Source organism: Pinus tabuliformis, chromosome 1_2 (genome assembly GCF_031772625.1).
Source record: "Pinus tabuliformis cultivar Carrire ecotype Pingquan chromosome 1_2, CPIR1, whole genome shotgun sequence".
Taxonomy (NCBI): domain Eukaryota; kingdom Viridiplantae; phylum Streptophyta; class Pinopsida; order Pinales; family Pinaceae; genus Pinus; species Pinus tabuliformis.
In genome coordinates this window covers 1,187,371,989-1,187,386,400 of record NC_142298.1, presented here as the reverse complement: position 1 = coordinate 1,187,386,400, position 14,412 = coordinate 1,187,371,989, and the positions used below count along the sequence as shown (strand labels likewise).

The following is a 14,412-nucleotide window of genomic DNA, read 5'->3' as shown; positions in this document are numbered from 1 at the left end:
TATAGGTTTCGAGAACTGTCACACACTTTCAATTTTGATCATTTTTTTGATCCCTTGGATCACTCCATATTGGAAGCTTTTGGAACTCCAAAAGAACATTTTTCAGTCAACAAATAGATGAGGGTACAATTCCCTCACCCTTCCCTTCTCAATCCACTTAGCTTTTCTTGGATTTGTGCCTTTGAGATTAACACAAAGGTACTCCACATTCCCTCGTTTTGAAGTTCTCGTCCTTCTGTCAATGATGGAATTATGTCGCAATTATTCAAGAAATTCTGGTGAGAAATCTTCTTTTGAAGGAATCTGAACATGCTCTCTTTGATCATCAATCAAAGGAGGCTCATATAGTCTCAAATTATCAACATTAACAACTACATACATTTACATATAATCCAAATGGAAGGTATTGTTACCAATCTTTTCAACAATCTTGAAAGGACCATACCTTATTGGTTTCAACTTTTTACCTTCTCCTTTATGCCTCTCTTTGCTAATGTAAAGCCATACTTCATCTCCAACTTGGAAACTGTGGTCAACACGATGGTTATCATGTCTTGTCTTGTACTTGTCTTGGCTCCTTTCCAACTGTTCTTGAACCATTTGATGCGTCAATTGAACTTTCTCAATGAACAACTTGGCCTTGTCAATGTCACTATGACCATCAATAGCAACATCCTTCCCAAAGATAAAATCTAAAGGAGATTTTGGTGAGTAACCGAAACATGCCTCAAATGGAGATGTTTGTTTCGATGAATGCTTTACCCAGTTATAAACATGATGAATGTAGTGTAAGTGTTCATACCAAAGCTTGGGATGTTTGCTGCAATAACCATGAAGAAGATGTACCACTATTCTATTCACCATTTCTCTTTGACCATCTGTTTGTGGATGGAATGTTGTGATGTTTTTCAAATTGGTGACCATGAGTCTCCATAAGCTTGACCAAAACTTCCCAACAAATCGAGAATCTCGAACTGAAATAATGGATTTGGGCAACCCAAAATGCACCCAAACATTTTGAAAGAACATTTGAGCAATCTATTATGTTGTAACCTGCTTCTTACAAGGGATCAAAATACACATCTTGCTGAAACGATCCACCACAACATAAAGATAATCATGATTTCCTTTATACATAGGAACTCTTCCTACAAATTCCATAGAGACACTTCCCAAGGATAGGAAGGAACTGGAAGTGGAGTATACAATCCTAAATTTCTATTGCTAGGCTTACTTATAGCACAAGAACATCCTCTTACATATTGTGATACACTTTCATTCATTCTAGGCCAATAACAATACATTTTTAATTGTGCCACTGTATTGCCTACACTGAAATGGCCAACAATAAGATAAGTACTTGTCTCCCTTATGATGTTGACTCTTTCACCCCATGGAATGCATAGCTTGCCAAGATGATACAAAAGTTTATCATGCACATGGTAATCCAATTCCTCTACTTTGTTTCCTTGACATAAAGTTGCATATACATCATTAAAGTCTCCATATAAAGCATATTGTTCAACATAGCTCTCATGCATGATAGAATTATGCTTAAGAATAACTGAAGCACTAACAATTGGTCTAGAAAGCATGTCAAAAACCTTGCTATAAATACCTTTCTTATGCCTTATCACCAAGTGAAATTACTACGAGAAAACCATCCATCTGAAGTGCCTCGCTTGCTATAGATTTGTTTGTGATTACAAGTATTGCAATGGTTGATGATCAGTGTGAATGATAGTTTCCTTTCCCATCAAATAATGTCTCCTTTTTTTCACACTTTTCACCAATGCATACAGTTCCTTCTCACAAATAGGATAGTTAACTACCGCACCATTAAAAGTTTCAGAATGAAAACATATGGGCTTACCATGTTGCCTCAAGATCGCTCCCATGGCATAATCACTTGCATCTGTTTATATCTCAAATGCCTGTCTTAAATCAGGAAGTGAAAGAACTTGAGTTGTATTGATTCTATCCTTCAATGCATCAAAAGCTTTTTGTTGCTTTCCTCCCCATTGAAAAACCTCAGTTACATTAGTGGGCTTAGGCCAATCAACAATGACATTGACCTTTGATAGATCTATATTCAATTCACCCCCTCCAACAATATGTCCAAAATAAACTAATGAGGTCTTTCCAAACTCACATTTAGACATCTTTAAAAACAATTTATCTTTCTTCAAGAAATATAAAATTTGTTTCACATGCATGACATGATCTTCACAAGACTTGTTGAATATCAAGATATCATTTGAGTAGACAATCACAAAATCATCAAGAAAAGGTCTTAAAACATCATTCATAACCTGCATGAATGTTGCAGGAGAATTACAAAGCCCGAATGGCATAACCAACCATTCAAACAAACCTTGTTTTGTTTTGAAAGTTGTCTTCCATGTGTCTCCTTCAACAATCCTAATATGATGATAACCACTCCTCAAGTCCAACTTAGTGAAATAAACAACATCGTTCAATTGATCAAGAAAATCATCAATTCGAGGAAAAGGGTAACGATTCTTTAACGTTATCTTGTTTAAGGCTCTGAAATATACACACATTCGCCATGTGCCATATTTTTTTGGTACTAACACAATTGGTGACCCACATGGCGATGTGCTTGGTTTGATGACCCCTTTGTCAAGCAATCTTGTATTTTTCTTTTAATCTTTGCATTCTCCATAACTGACATCCTGTACATGCCAATATTTGGAAGAGGACAATCTTGCTGCAATTGGATCTCATGTAGGATACTTCTTTTAGGAGGCAATCCTTTGGGCTCTTGAAACATCTCATCATATGTGTTAACAACCTCATACAAATCATATTTTAACTTTGCATCACATCCTTGGAAAGCTTCATTTTCAACATTCTCTTTGGGTTTGATAATCAAGAGTGCAAAGTTCTTACTAGCATTGACTAACCTCTTCATTTGTCTAGCATTTACAAGTGATAAATTGAACTTCTTGTTATGTGCTCTAACAATGTACTCAACTCCATTTTTAAACAAGTGATATTTTTTCTCATGGCAATGAAAGATGACTCTCCTATCATATAGATATGGGCTTCCCAAAACAATACCACAAATATCAAGTGGAATGACATCAAGTTCTACCTCATCTATAAAGTTTGCAGTGATGGAAAATATTAATCTACATCTTTTTGTCACACGCAATTTTGCATTGTCACATATCCAACCTAAAGGATATGGTTTAGGATGAGGAGTTGTTCCCAAATTCAATTTCTTGACAGTGTCTTGAGAAATGAGGTTTACTTGTGAACCACAATCAAACATTGTATCTATCTTGGTATGTTTTGAAATGAATGTAATGTGGAAAAGCTCTATTCTTTCCTTTTCATGTTGAGTTTCATTAAGGCTATTACTTGAAGAACTAGTACTTGCAATAGAGTCCTTACCTTTGAATCCCATGGTTGTGATCTTTGTTTCATCCCAAGAGTCAGATCCGAAATCATGTTGGGTAGTTGCAGTAGTCTTTTGTTTGCCTTTGTTGTTAAACTTTTTGGGTCTCATTTTAGGATGAAGTTTCCAACAGTGGTCTTCATCATGATCTTCTTTGGAATTATGTTTACATGTAATTTTTTCTCCCTCCTTTTTGATTGAAGCATTCTTCTTGCTTTTGCCTTTGAATTTCCCCTTTCCTTTGTCACCATTATTAAATGGATTTTTTCTGCCCTATTGAGGAACATTCTCCCCTCTTTCTTCTAAATGAGTTGCATGTACACAAACTTCATCTAGTTTTGTAGGGTTAAACATGAGAATTGTGTGTCTCAAATAACCATGCAATCATCCAATGTACTTGAGAAAAGTATCTTGTGAGGACAAATATATACCCAAAATCAAAGCCCTTTTTCTAAATTCTTGAGAATATGATTGCACATTTTTCCCCTTAGCTTGTCTAAAGTTTTTCCAATCCATAATAGCTTTCTACATGTATGCTAATGGATGAAATTGCCTTCTTATTGCAACAACAAAATCATTTAAAGAGGATAAAACCTTACCATGTTTCTTGATGTCCTCTTGAGTTTTGGATTCCCACCAAATTAGTGTTCGACCTTCGAATCTAAGAGAAGCAAGTTGAGTCTTGGTTTCATCATCCTTGATTCTTTGTATCCTACAATACACTTCAATCTGACGAATCCAATTATCCAATCTCTTTGCATTTACCTCTCCATCGTATATTGGAAATTCAAACTTAATATCAAGCTTAAGCAGAGGAGTTTTACCATGACCCCTTGGGGAACTTGGGGGTGTTTTTGAAAGAGTAGTAGTAGTAGAAGAAGATGAGAATGAAGATAAAGGTGAGGATGGAGGCGAAGGTGGTGGCTTCTCACCATTTACTCCATTCCCTTTTGGAGGTTTGTCTCCTTTTCCTTCATGAGGTTTTGAGATTTTTCCTTGAAACATGGAATTCCTCTCCTCATACAAAACCTTCCATATCTCAGACATTTCAAAGAAATCCTTTCTGAAATTTCTCTCATTGTCAGACATCCTTTCAGGTTCTTCGTCATGTGCCATGACTATTGAAGTTTGAGGTTTCTATGTTCTCGTTGACACAATATGAGAGCTTGGATCCACCAATTCTCCCTCTCCTATCTTGAGCTTCAACATTGTAAGCATAAGAAAACACTTGAAAACAAATCAAATCTTCACAAAACCCTTGAGCTCTGATACCAAAATTATATGTAAACTTGAAGATTTTTAACAATTTTTCAAGTGAAAATGATGTGTTTTAGGTAGAGGATAAATTTACTAAACACATAAAAGATGATTTTTATCTCAATTTTGTAGAAAATAAATAAGACAGAAGTACCATAATAGCATACACATGACATCAAACAATGAAGGAGTTCACCCATCCCGGGCTACATCTCCTGGTTCAACTTCCATTGTTTGGCCTCTTTCATTATGTTCCAAAATATGTGTTTACATCATGTTACAATGCTCAAAATGATAAAAATATGTCTCAAATGGATCCAAAATAGTCAAAAACCCCCATTTTGGTTCTTTTTGCACCTCATTTGGCGAAAAACTGAGAAAGTTATGCTTGTTTCCTCTTTTCTCCAATTTTCTGACTAGTGATCCTACAATTCGCCCCAAACCTGGCTTGAGTGCCCCAAATGTGGAAGCGACGCACAAACTTGGCCTACATTCCCGCTCAGCAGGAGAAATTGTAGGATGGATAAATCTACCATCAAGCCCCCAATTTCGAAAATTACGGCCACATCGGGGCCATGAGACCATGGGCCAGGACCAATTCCCTATCGACTAGGCCCCCAATCACTTGACATGAAGTCATATCATGCTCCATAAAATCTGGGGCTTAGGGCTTAAACTTCGTGCTGAGGACTACGCTATCCATATGTTGGCACTGAGGTCACGTGGTGGCTATATGGCTCGGGGCTGGCCCCCGCTGCAAGCATCTAGCTGCTAGCTCCTCCTGCGTTTCTGTCAGTGGTCGTATAGACTTGCATATGGCCTGGGGCTGGCTCTTTTAGGTTGGCCCCCTTTTCATCCACCAACCATTTTCAACCATGGGTCGAGTGCGTTTTATGGAGGGAGGTTACCACAGGGCTGGGGCTAAGCCCTGACACATGGTCCCGCCCCTTGGTTCTCTTGGGCGTGATGACTAGGGCTGGGGCTTAGCCCCGACCCTACCCCCAAACATGCCAATGGTTAAAGTTTAAATACAATCTTGCAAATATATAGGTCAAGTACCATTGTAGCAGAGTTGGCGTAGGCCTTACTTGGTTTAGGAGAGGTTCGGTGTGCGATTCCCCAGGGGATGTTCGGCCTATATACAAAATTTTGGTCAGCCATGAGGAGGCCATGTGGCAGCTACTGGTTGGCCCACGTGGTACTCACTTATTGGGCGACCAAAAAAAACATTCAACCAATGAAAATTAACCACACCTAAACCAATTAGTTGATGCCAAATGTCAACCAACCATTAGACGATGAAGGACCCATTCATCCTGCCAAGTCTTGGCCCAGTTAATGTACAGACTGCTGACTAGGCATCCCTGCAAACCATTTTTCAAATTTTTTGTTGATTCCCAAATCGATTAGAACACGATATTGGGAGCATCTGATGTCAGATTTGAGTGAAACGAGTTGCGTTGGATTCAGGTTGTCGAGTTGTATTAAGTTGTAAAGTTTTCGAGCTTTGTCAGACACCTTCAATTTTGAGCATTGGTTTTATCCCTTGGATTAGTGATGGCAATGTTGACTCAATTGTGTGTTTGAAAGATTGTTGGTGTGATTGATAGCTTGTGTATTGAGATCGGATGCATATGTATCACTTAGTGCAAATGGAAGTGTGATTATAGCTATTGAATATGTCTAAGCAAAGATCATTGTCATCTTGAAGTAGTGTGATCCAATGAAACACTGATCTAATTGTTATGTGCAAGGGTGAAAGTGTTTGTATGGCTGAGTGAGTATGAGGACAAAGTGTTGCAAATGACAATATTGTCTTGAGAGTATATTGTTATTGTCATGTGTATGTATTACTACTATTTTTGATGTAGTGAGATGTAAGCTGCTGCTAGGGTTTGATGATATTGATGAGCAAAGAGTGTAATTGAGTGTTGTTGGGTATTGAGCAGAGTTATTGTTGTTGCTCAGGTTGATAGTCAGATGCATTGTTGAGTAGGGAGAGAGTGTCTTGACATGTTGATTGTATTTATGACTAGAGAGGTTTTGTATCTTTTTTTTGTTATTATTGAGCAGAGAATGGGTGTTCAAGAAGAAGACAAATGCAGAAGGAAAGGTGGAGAAATACAAAGATTGTTTGGTAGCAAAAGGTTATTCCCAGGTGTCGGGAATTGATTTTGGTGATATTTTTTCTCTTGTTGCCAAGGTAGATTCTATTAGATTACTTGTATCTGTTGTTGTTGCTTTTGATTTTGAGGTAGAACAGATGGATGTGAAGACAACATTTCTTCACATGGATCTAGAAGAAGAGATCTACATGAAGCAACCTGAAGGCTTTGCGGTGAAGGGTAAGACAAAACTGGTATGCAAGTTAAAGAAGTCTCTGTATGGGTTAAACCATTCACCAAGGATGTGGTATCAGAAATTTAATACATTAATATAGGGATTTGGATTCACCAAAAGCAAAGTAGATCACTGTGTGTATTTTAAATTAATTGGCGATCATGTTATTTACCTGGTCTTGTATGTGGATGACATGTTGCTGGTTGGAAATAACAAAGAAATTATCCAGGATTAGAAGACCCAATTGTCCTCCAAATTCAACATGAAAGATCTTGGTGCTACAAACTATATTTTGGGCATGGAAATTAAAAGAGATCAGGCAAAGAGGAAGCTCTAGTTAAACCTAAGGAAGTATGTAGAGACAATACTACAAAGGTTTAATATGCAAGATAGTAAACCGGTGAAGGTTCCTATTCCTGTGGGTGTAAATTTATCTGCTAAACAGTGTCCCAAGGCACAAGAAGAGGAAGAGGACATGTCCCGTGTTCCATATAAAAGTGCAATCGGTAACTTGATGTATGTGATGGTATGTACTAGATCAGATATTGCACATGCAGTGGGAGTATTGAGCAGGTTTATGTCAAAACCAGGGAAGGAGCATTGGACAACAGTGAAGCGGGTCTTCAGGTATTTGTGTGGCACTAGTGATTATAGTTTGTGCTACCAAGGAAGACCAGGATTGGACAGAGTTTTGGATATTCGTGGCTTTGTTGATGTAGCCTGGGCTAGAGATCTGGATCAGAGAATATCTATAAGTGGGTATGTGTTTAACCTATTTGGAGGTGCAGTCAGTTGGATGAGTAAGAAACAATTTCTAGTGGCACTATCAACTACAGAGGCAAAATACATGGCAACCACTCATGTAAGCAAGGAAACAGTGTGGTTGCAGAGATTGTGTTCAAGCATGGGGTTAGTACATGGAGCTATAAGAATAGATTGTGATATCCAAAGTGTAATTTTCTTGGCAAAGAATCCTGCTTACCATTCAAAGATAAAGCACATTAATGTTCAATATCACTTTGTGAGGGATATGATAGAAGACAAAAGGTGTTACTGGTAAAGGTGGACACTTTGAAGAATATTGCATATGCATTGACAAAACCTATGAGCTCTGAGAAGTTCTCTTGGTGTAGAGAAACAATGGGTGTTGTAGGGCTAGATAAATGGCTAAGCTCTCTTGTGGCCCCCTATGGAAAGAAAATAACAAGTGGGAGAATGCTGGGTTGTGTTATATTATTTCCATGACTATTTGGCCTAGTTAACTGAGGGATTAAAGGGGGGGCGGGCCCCCTTCATTGTGTCGATTACACAGCGGGTGGGTCATAAGCGATTTGATGGGGGAGGTTAACCCCCCTCTACAGGGTTCGGGGCAACGCGCCAAGGATTTTTTTTTGGACCCTATATTAGGTGGGGCGACCCTTCCTATGGTTTTGTGCATGGTTTTTGCACATGGTTTTGGGCGTGATGTTTCTCGGTCCATGGTATTGGATGCTTCAGCATGTATATATATGTATTGTAACATTGAAAGTAAAATAATGAAAAATCAATTTGGTAGTCTTGGTTTTGGGATCTAGGGGAAAATCTCTGTGTATATTTGTTTTATGTGTTATGCTCTCGCTATTGTTTATTTTCTGTGTTTTAGAATTCGTATGTAGGTAATTTATGTACGGGGTTAAAACCTACATTTGGTATCAAAGCTATTTTGGCTGCAAGGGAATGCCTTTGTTGCTGAGGGGTTTTGCTTGGGCCTATGGTAGACCCTGTTTAGTGGGAGATCTGCGGGATTGATTTTGGTGGTAAAAGAAGATGGCAAGCAGTGGAAAGATAGAGATCGAGAAATTTAATGGTCAAAGTTTTGAGTTGCGGAAACTCAAGATGGAGGATCTGTTGGTGGACAAAGATCAATGGATCACAGTAGATCCGGGTACTAAACCAACAAGAGTGTCCAATGAAGAATGGAAGAAGTTGGATCGGAAGGCAAAGAACACAATACGATTGTGTGTCTCAGATTCAATATTACTGAATGTACCAGGGGATGCTACGACAAAGGTTTTGTGGGACAAGTTAGGGACTTTGTACCAATCTAAGTCTCTGGTGAATAAACTATTCCTACGGAAAAAGCTATATAACCTGAGGATGAAAGATGGAGACTCGGTGACAAAGCATCTGAACGCATTTAATACTGTGGTAAGTCAATTATTATCTGTTGATATTAAAATTTTAGATGAAGATAAGTGCATCAGTTTGTTGTGTTCTCTACCGGATTCGTGGGATAGTCTGGTTATTGCAATAGGTAGCAATGCAACTGCATTGCAGTTTGAAGAAATAGGCTCATCCCCATTGATAGAGGATATGAGATGGAAAAATATGGAGAGCCAGAATGGTGATGCCTTGTTTGTACGAGGAAGGTCCCAAAACATAAACAAAAATAAGTCATTGAGTGGGAGATCTAAATCTAGAGGGAGATCTAAAGCTCCAGGAAAACTTGTAAAGGTGTGCTGCAAATGCGGAAAGGAAGGGCACTACAAAAGGGATTGTAAATTTAAAGCTCCCGACAAAGGAAAGGGATCTGATTATGCTCCTTTTGCAGAGGCAAAAACCATCTCAGATGAAGGTGGAGATGTGTACTTGGCTTCTTCAAGTACACATGTAGTTCATGAGGCATGGTTGATTGACTCAGGTGCATCCTTTCACTTCACTCCCCATAGAGAGTGGTTCTGCGAGTATGAGAAATATGATGGTGGTGATGTCTTCTTGGGGGATGAAAGGAAGGCTAAAATCATTGGTCGTGGAAAATTTGAGTTTAATTTGCAAGGTGGAAGGATTAGAACACTTCCTGGTGTTCTGTATATTCCTGCATTGGCCATAAATATTATTTCTGTAAGCAAGCTGGATGATGCAGGTGTAAAAACAGTGTTTGAGAAGGATACCTGCAAGATGGTTCAAGGAGCACTAGTATTGATGTGGGGAGTTCGGATTGGAACTCTGTATAAGATGCAAGGTAAAACTGTTGTTGATGGGTGCAACAATTCCGTGGTTCTTGAAAGTGGAGCAAAAAAATCTAGTGGTCTCTGGAGAAACTACCATGCTATGGCATCAAAGGCTTGGACATATTGGAGAGAAGGGCCTTCGAATACTTCATGGTAAAGGTATGGTAGAATGTATGACTAATAGATCTTTGGGTTTTGATTTCTGTGAAAATTGTGTATATGGGAAGAAAAATCGGGTGAGTTTCCCCTCTGGTGGTAAGTGGGCGAAACAAATATTAGAGCTTGTGCACAGTGATGTGTTTGGCCCTGTGAAGGTTCCATCACTGGGAAAGTCTATGTACTATGTATCATTTATAGATGACTTCTCAAGGAATACATGGATATATTTCCTTAAGAAGAAATCTAAAGTATTTGACAGGGTTAAAGAATTTAAGGCTCTGGTGGAAAACCAGATAGACAAGAAGATAAAGGTGCTGAGGACAGATAATGGTGGAGAGTTTTGCAAGAAGGAATTTGAAGAATTATGTAAGAAGTGTGGTATAGCATGGCAGAAGACTACTCCATACACATGTGGGAAAAATGGAGTTGCAGAAAGAATGAATAAGACGTTGATGGAAAGGGCAAGAAGCATGTTCAGTGGTGCCTAGTTAGGATAGGAATTCTGGACAGAGGTAGTGGAGACATCATGTTGCCTGGTCAACAGATCACCTTCATTAGAATTGGAGGATAAGACTCCACAGGAGGTATGGACTGGTAAGAAACCCACTCTTTCATATCTGAGGGTATTTGGATGTGATGCATATGTACATGTTCCAAAGGAGAAAAGAACAGAGTTGGATAGTAAATCTTAAAAGTGCATCTTTATTGGGTATAGGTATGGTTTAAAGGGTTATAAGCTTTGGAACCCAGTAACAAGGAAGGTTGTGTATCGCCGAGATGTGGTGTTCAAAGAGGTGAAATGTGTTATTAAACATGAATTCCAACCAAAGGAACCTGAAAAGATAGAGCTTGAGCTTAAGGAGGATGAATCAGACTCTACAGCAGAAGAGGAATCAGAAGATGAAGAGCCACAAACTCCAGTTGTGAGAAGATCAGTTCAAGAAATAAGGCAACTAGAAAGGTATAGTCCATCTGCTTTCTGTTCAAATTTTTCTTTATTTTTACTGATGATGATCCCAAAACTATGAAGGAAGCACTAGATTCAGAGTATGGAAAACTTTGGAAAGAGGCTATGGTTGATGAAATGGCATCTTTGCACAAAAATGAGGCTTGGGAGTTGCCGGTTGGAAGGAACCCATTGGCAGCAAATGGGTGTTCAAGAAGAAGACAAATGCAAAAGGAAAGGTGGAGAAATACAAAGCTCGGTTGGTAGAAAAAGGTTATTCCCAAGAGACAGGAATTGATTTTGGTGATATTTTTTACCTGTTGCCAAGGTAGCTACTATTAGATTACTTTTATCTGTTGTGGTTGCTTTTGTTTTTGAGGTAGAACAGATGGATGTGAAGAAAACATTTATTTACGGGGATCTGGAAGAAGAGATCTACATGAAGCAACTTGAAGGCTTTTTGGTGAAGGGTAAGAAATAAATGGTATGCAAGTTAAATAAGTCTCTGTAGGGGTTAAAATAGTCACCAAGGATGTGGTATCAGAAATTTGATACATTTATACGGGGATTTGGCTTCACAAGAAGCAAAGTAGATCATTGTGTGTATTTTAAATTAATTGGTGACCGTGTTATTTATCTGGTCTTGTATGTGGATGATATGTTGTTGGTTGGAAATGACAAAGAAATTATCCAGGATTTGAAGACCCAATTGTCTTCCAAATTTGACATGAATGATCTTGGTGCTACAAACTATATTTTGGGCATGGAAACTAAAAGTTATCGGGCAAAGAGGAAGCTCTGGTTAAACCATAGGAAGTATGTTGAGAAAATACTGCAGAGGTTTAATATGCAGGATAGTAAACCGGTGAAGGCTCCTATTCCTGTAGGTGTAAAGTTATCTGTTGAACAATGTCCCAAGGCACAAGAAGAGGCAGAGGACATGTCCCGTGTTCCATATGCAAGTGTAGTTGGTAGCCTGATGTATGTGATGGTCCATACTAGACCAGACATTGCACAAACAGTGGGAGTATTGAGCAGGTTTATGTCAAAACTAGGGAAGGAGCATTGGACAGGAGTGAAGCGGGTCTTCAGGTATTTGCGTGGCACTAGTGATAATGGTTTGTGCTACCAATGAAGACCAAGATTGGACAGAGTTTTGGATATTCATGGCTTTGTTTATTCAGACAGGGCTGGAGATCTGGATTAGAGAAGATCTACAAGTGGGTATGTGTTTAACCTATTTGGAGGTGCAGTCAGTTGGATGAGGAAGAAACAATCTGTAGTGGCAATATCAACTACAGAAGTAGAATACATGGCAACCACTCATGCAAGAAACAAAGTAGTTTGGGTGCAGAGATTGTGTTCAAGTATGGGGTTAGTACAGGGAGCTATAAAAATAGATTGTGATAGCCAAAGTGAAATTTTCGTTGCAAAGATTCCTGCTTACCATTCAAAGACAAAGCACATTGATGTTCAATATCACTTTGTGAGGGATATGATAGAAGAAAAAATGGTGTTGCTGGTAAAGGTGGACACTTTGAAGAATACTGCAGATGCATTGACAAAATCTGAGCTCTAAGAAGTTCTCTTGGTGTAGAGAAACAATGGGTGTTGCAGGGCTAGATAAATGACTAAGCTCTCTTGTGGCTCCCTATGGAAAGAAAACAACAAGAGGGAGAATGTTGGGTTGTGTTATATTATTTTCATGACTGGCTAGCCTAGTTAATCGGGGGGTTAGAAGGGGGCGGAGCCCCCCCTTCGTTGCGCCGATTGCGTAGCGAGGGATCACAGGGGGTTTGATGGGGGAGGTTAGCCCCCCTTTACGGGGTTCGGGGCAACGCCCCGGGGAAATTTTTTTTGGACCCTATATTAGGTGGGACAAACCTACCTATGTTTTTGTGCATGGTTTTCGCACATGGTTTTGGGCACGATGGTTTTCGGTACATGGTATTGGATGCTTTAGCATGTATATATATGTATTGTAACATTGAAAGTAACATAATGAAAAATCAATATGGTAGTCCTAGTTTTAGGATCTAGAGGAAAATCTATGTGTATATTTGTTTTATGTGTTATGCTCTCGCTATTGTTTATGTTCTGTGTTTTAGAATTCATATGCCGGTAATTTAAGTACGGGGTTAAAATCTACAGACCTAGGGATGCCATTTGTAATCTTGCTCTCGTAATATATGTAATGTTTTTCTTGTTTACAAAATAACATAGAGGTATAGAAGAATAGACATGTGTGAAAATAAATCAAATCCAGTTTCAAATTTAAATAAAAATGTAGGGCTATCTACTATGATATTCCAAGTCTTTTGAGATAGAGAAGCCCCACAACAATTGCAGGTGATGGATATGGGCAGGCAACATGGTCATGCTTGAATAGGAGAGATGAACTAAACTATCTGACGCAACATAGATTCGTCTGACTTATGTTCAACTTTCAAGACAAAAGACTGCGTGCACTCAAGCTTTACTGGGGCATGTGAGGGATGAATGAGAAGGTCGTTGAAAGTTGCAGAATCATTTCTTAGATAGGTGTTGAGAAAAGCAACCATAATTCAACAACAAAACCTACGCACGAGTTTCTTTAAGATGCACCCGAGATGTCTTGTATATGTAGTAAAATCAGAGGAGACCAGAATTGACAATCGTTGCCATCAACATAGTCTTCCTCATGTAGTCGTGCACCATAAAACTCATGTTCAGTGCCATAAACTCCATGAAGAATTCAAACGGACTCTCTTGGAACTTTAGCATAAAAGACTCTGACGTAAATATGGTGCGCACTACAAGTGGAGAGAAGAAGTGTGCATAAAAATCTATGCACAGATGTCACACAGACACAGGAAGTGTAGACGAAAATCAGAGGTCGATTGATTCAAAAGAAAAGCCTATAGGCCTAAATATATTTGAAAATTATATATATATATAGATATATATATATATATATATATATATATATATATATATATATATAATTTTATTTTTTAAAATAATTCATATTATGATATAATACTAATTTATTTTCTAATTTCAATTTCTTCATAAAATAAAAGGTTTTCATATTAAGAGATTTAATTTCTCTATACTTTTGGTAAATCCATAGTTAAATAAATCTAAGTTAATTATTATTATTATTATTATTAGTTTTATGTAATTTGACCCAATCAAAATGTTTTATTGATAATTATAACTATAATTATTAATTATTTTAGTTTATTTTATTTTATTTTGACAAGTTAAAATGTTTGTAGGATATTACATTACATTAAAACATCTCTACCATACTA

The 14,412-nt window shown here is 38.1% G+C and overlaps 1 protein-coding gene and 1 pseudogene across 1 annotated transcript in view; one reads left to right on the top strand and one right to left on the bottom strand.

Moving 5' to 3' along the window:
• The window catches only part of LOC149210476 (uncharacterized), a 91,750-nt pseudogene extending 87,210 nt beyond the window's left edge, over positions 1–4,540 (bottom strand).
• The window catches only part of LOC149210474 (uncharacterized), a 155,448-nt gene that overhangs the window by 93,416 nt on the left and 47,620 nt on the right, over positions 1–14,412 (top strand). The window lies entirely within an intron of this gene.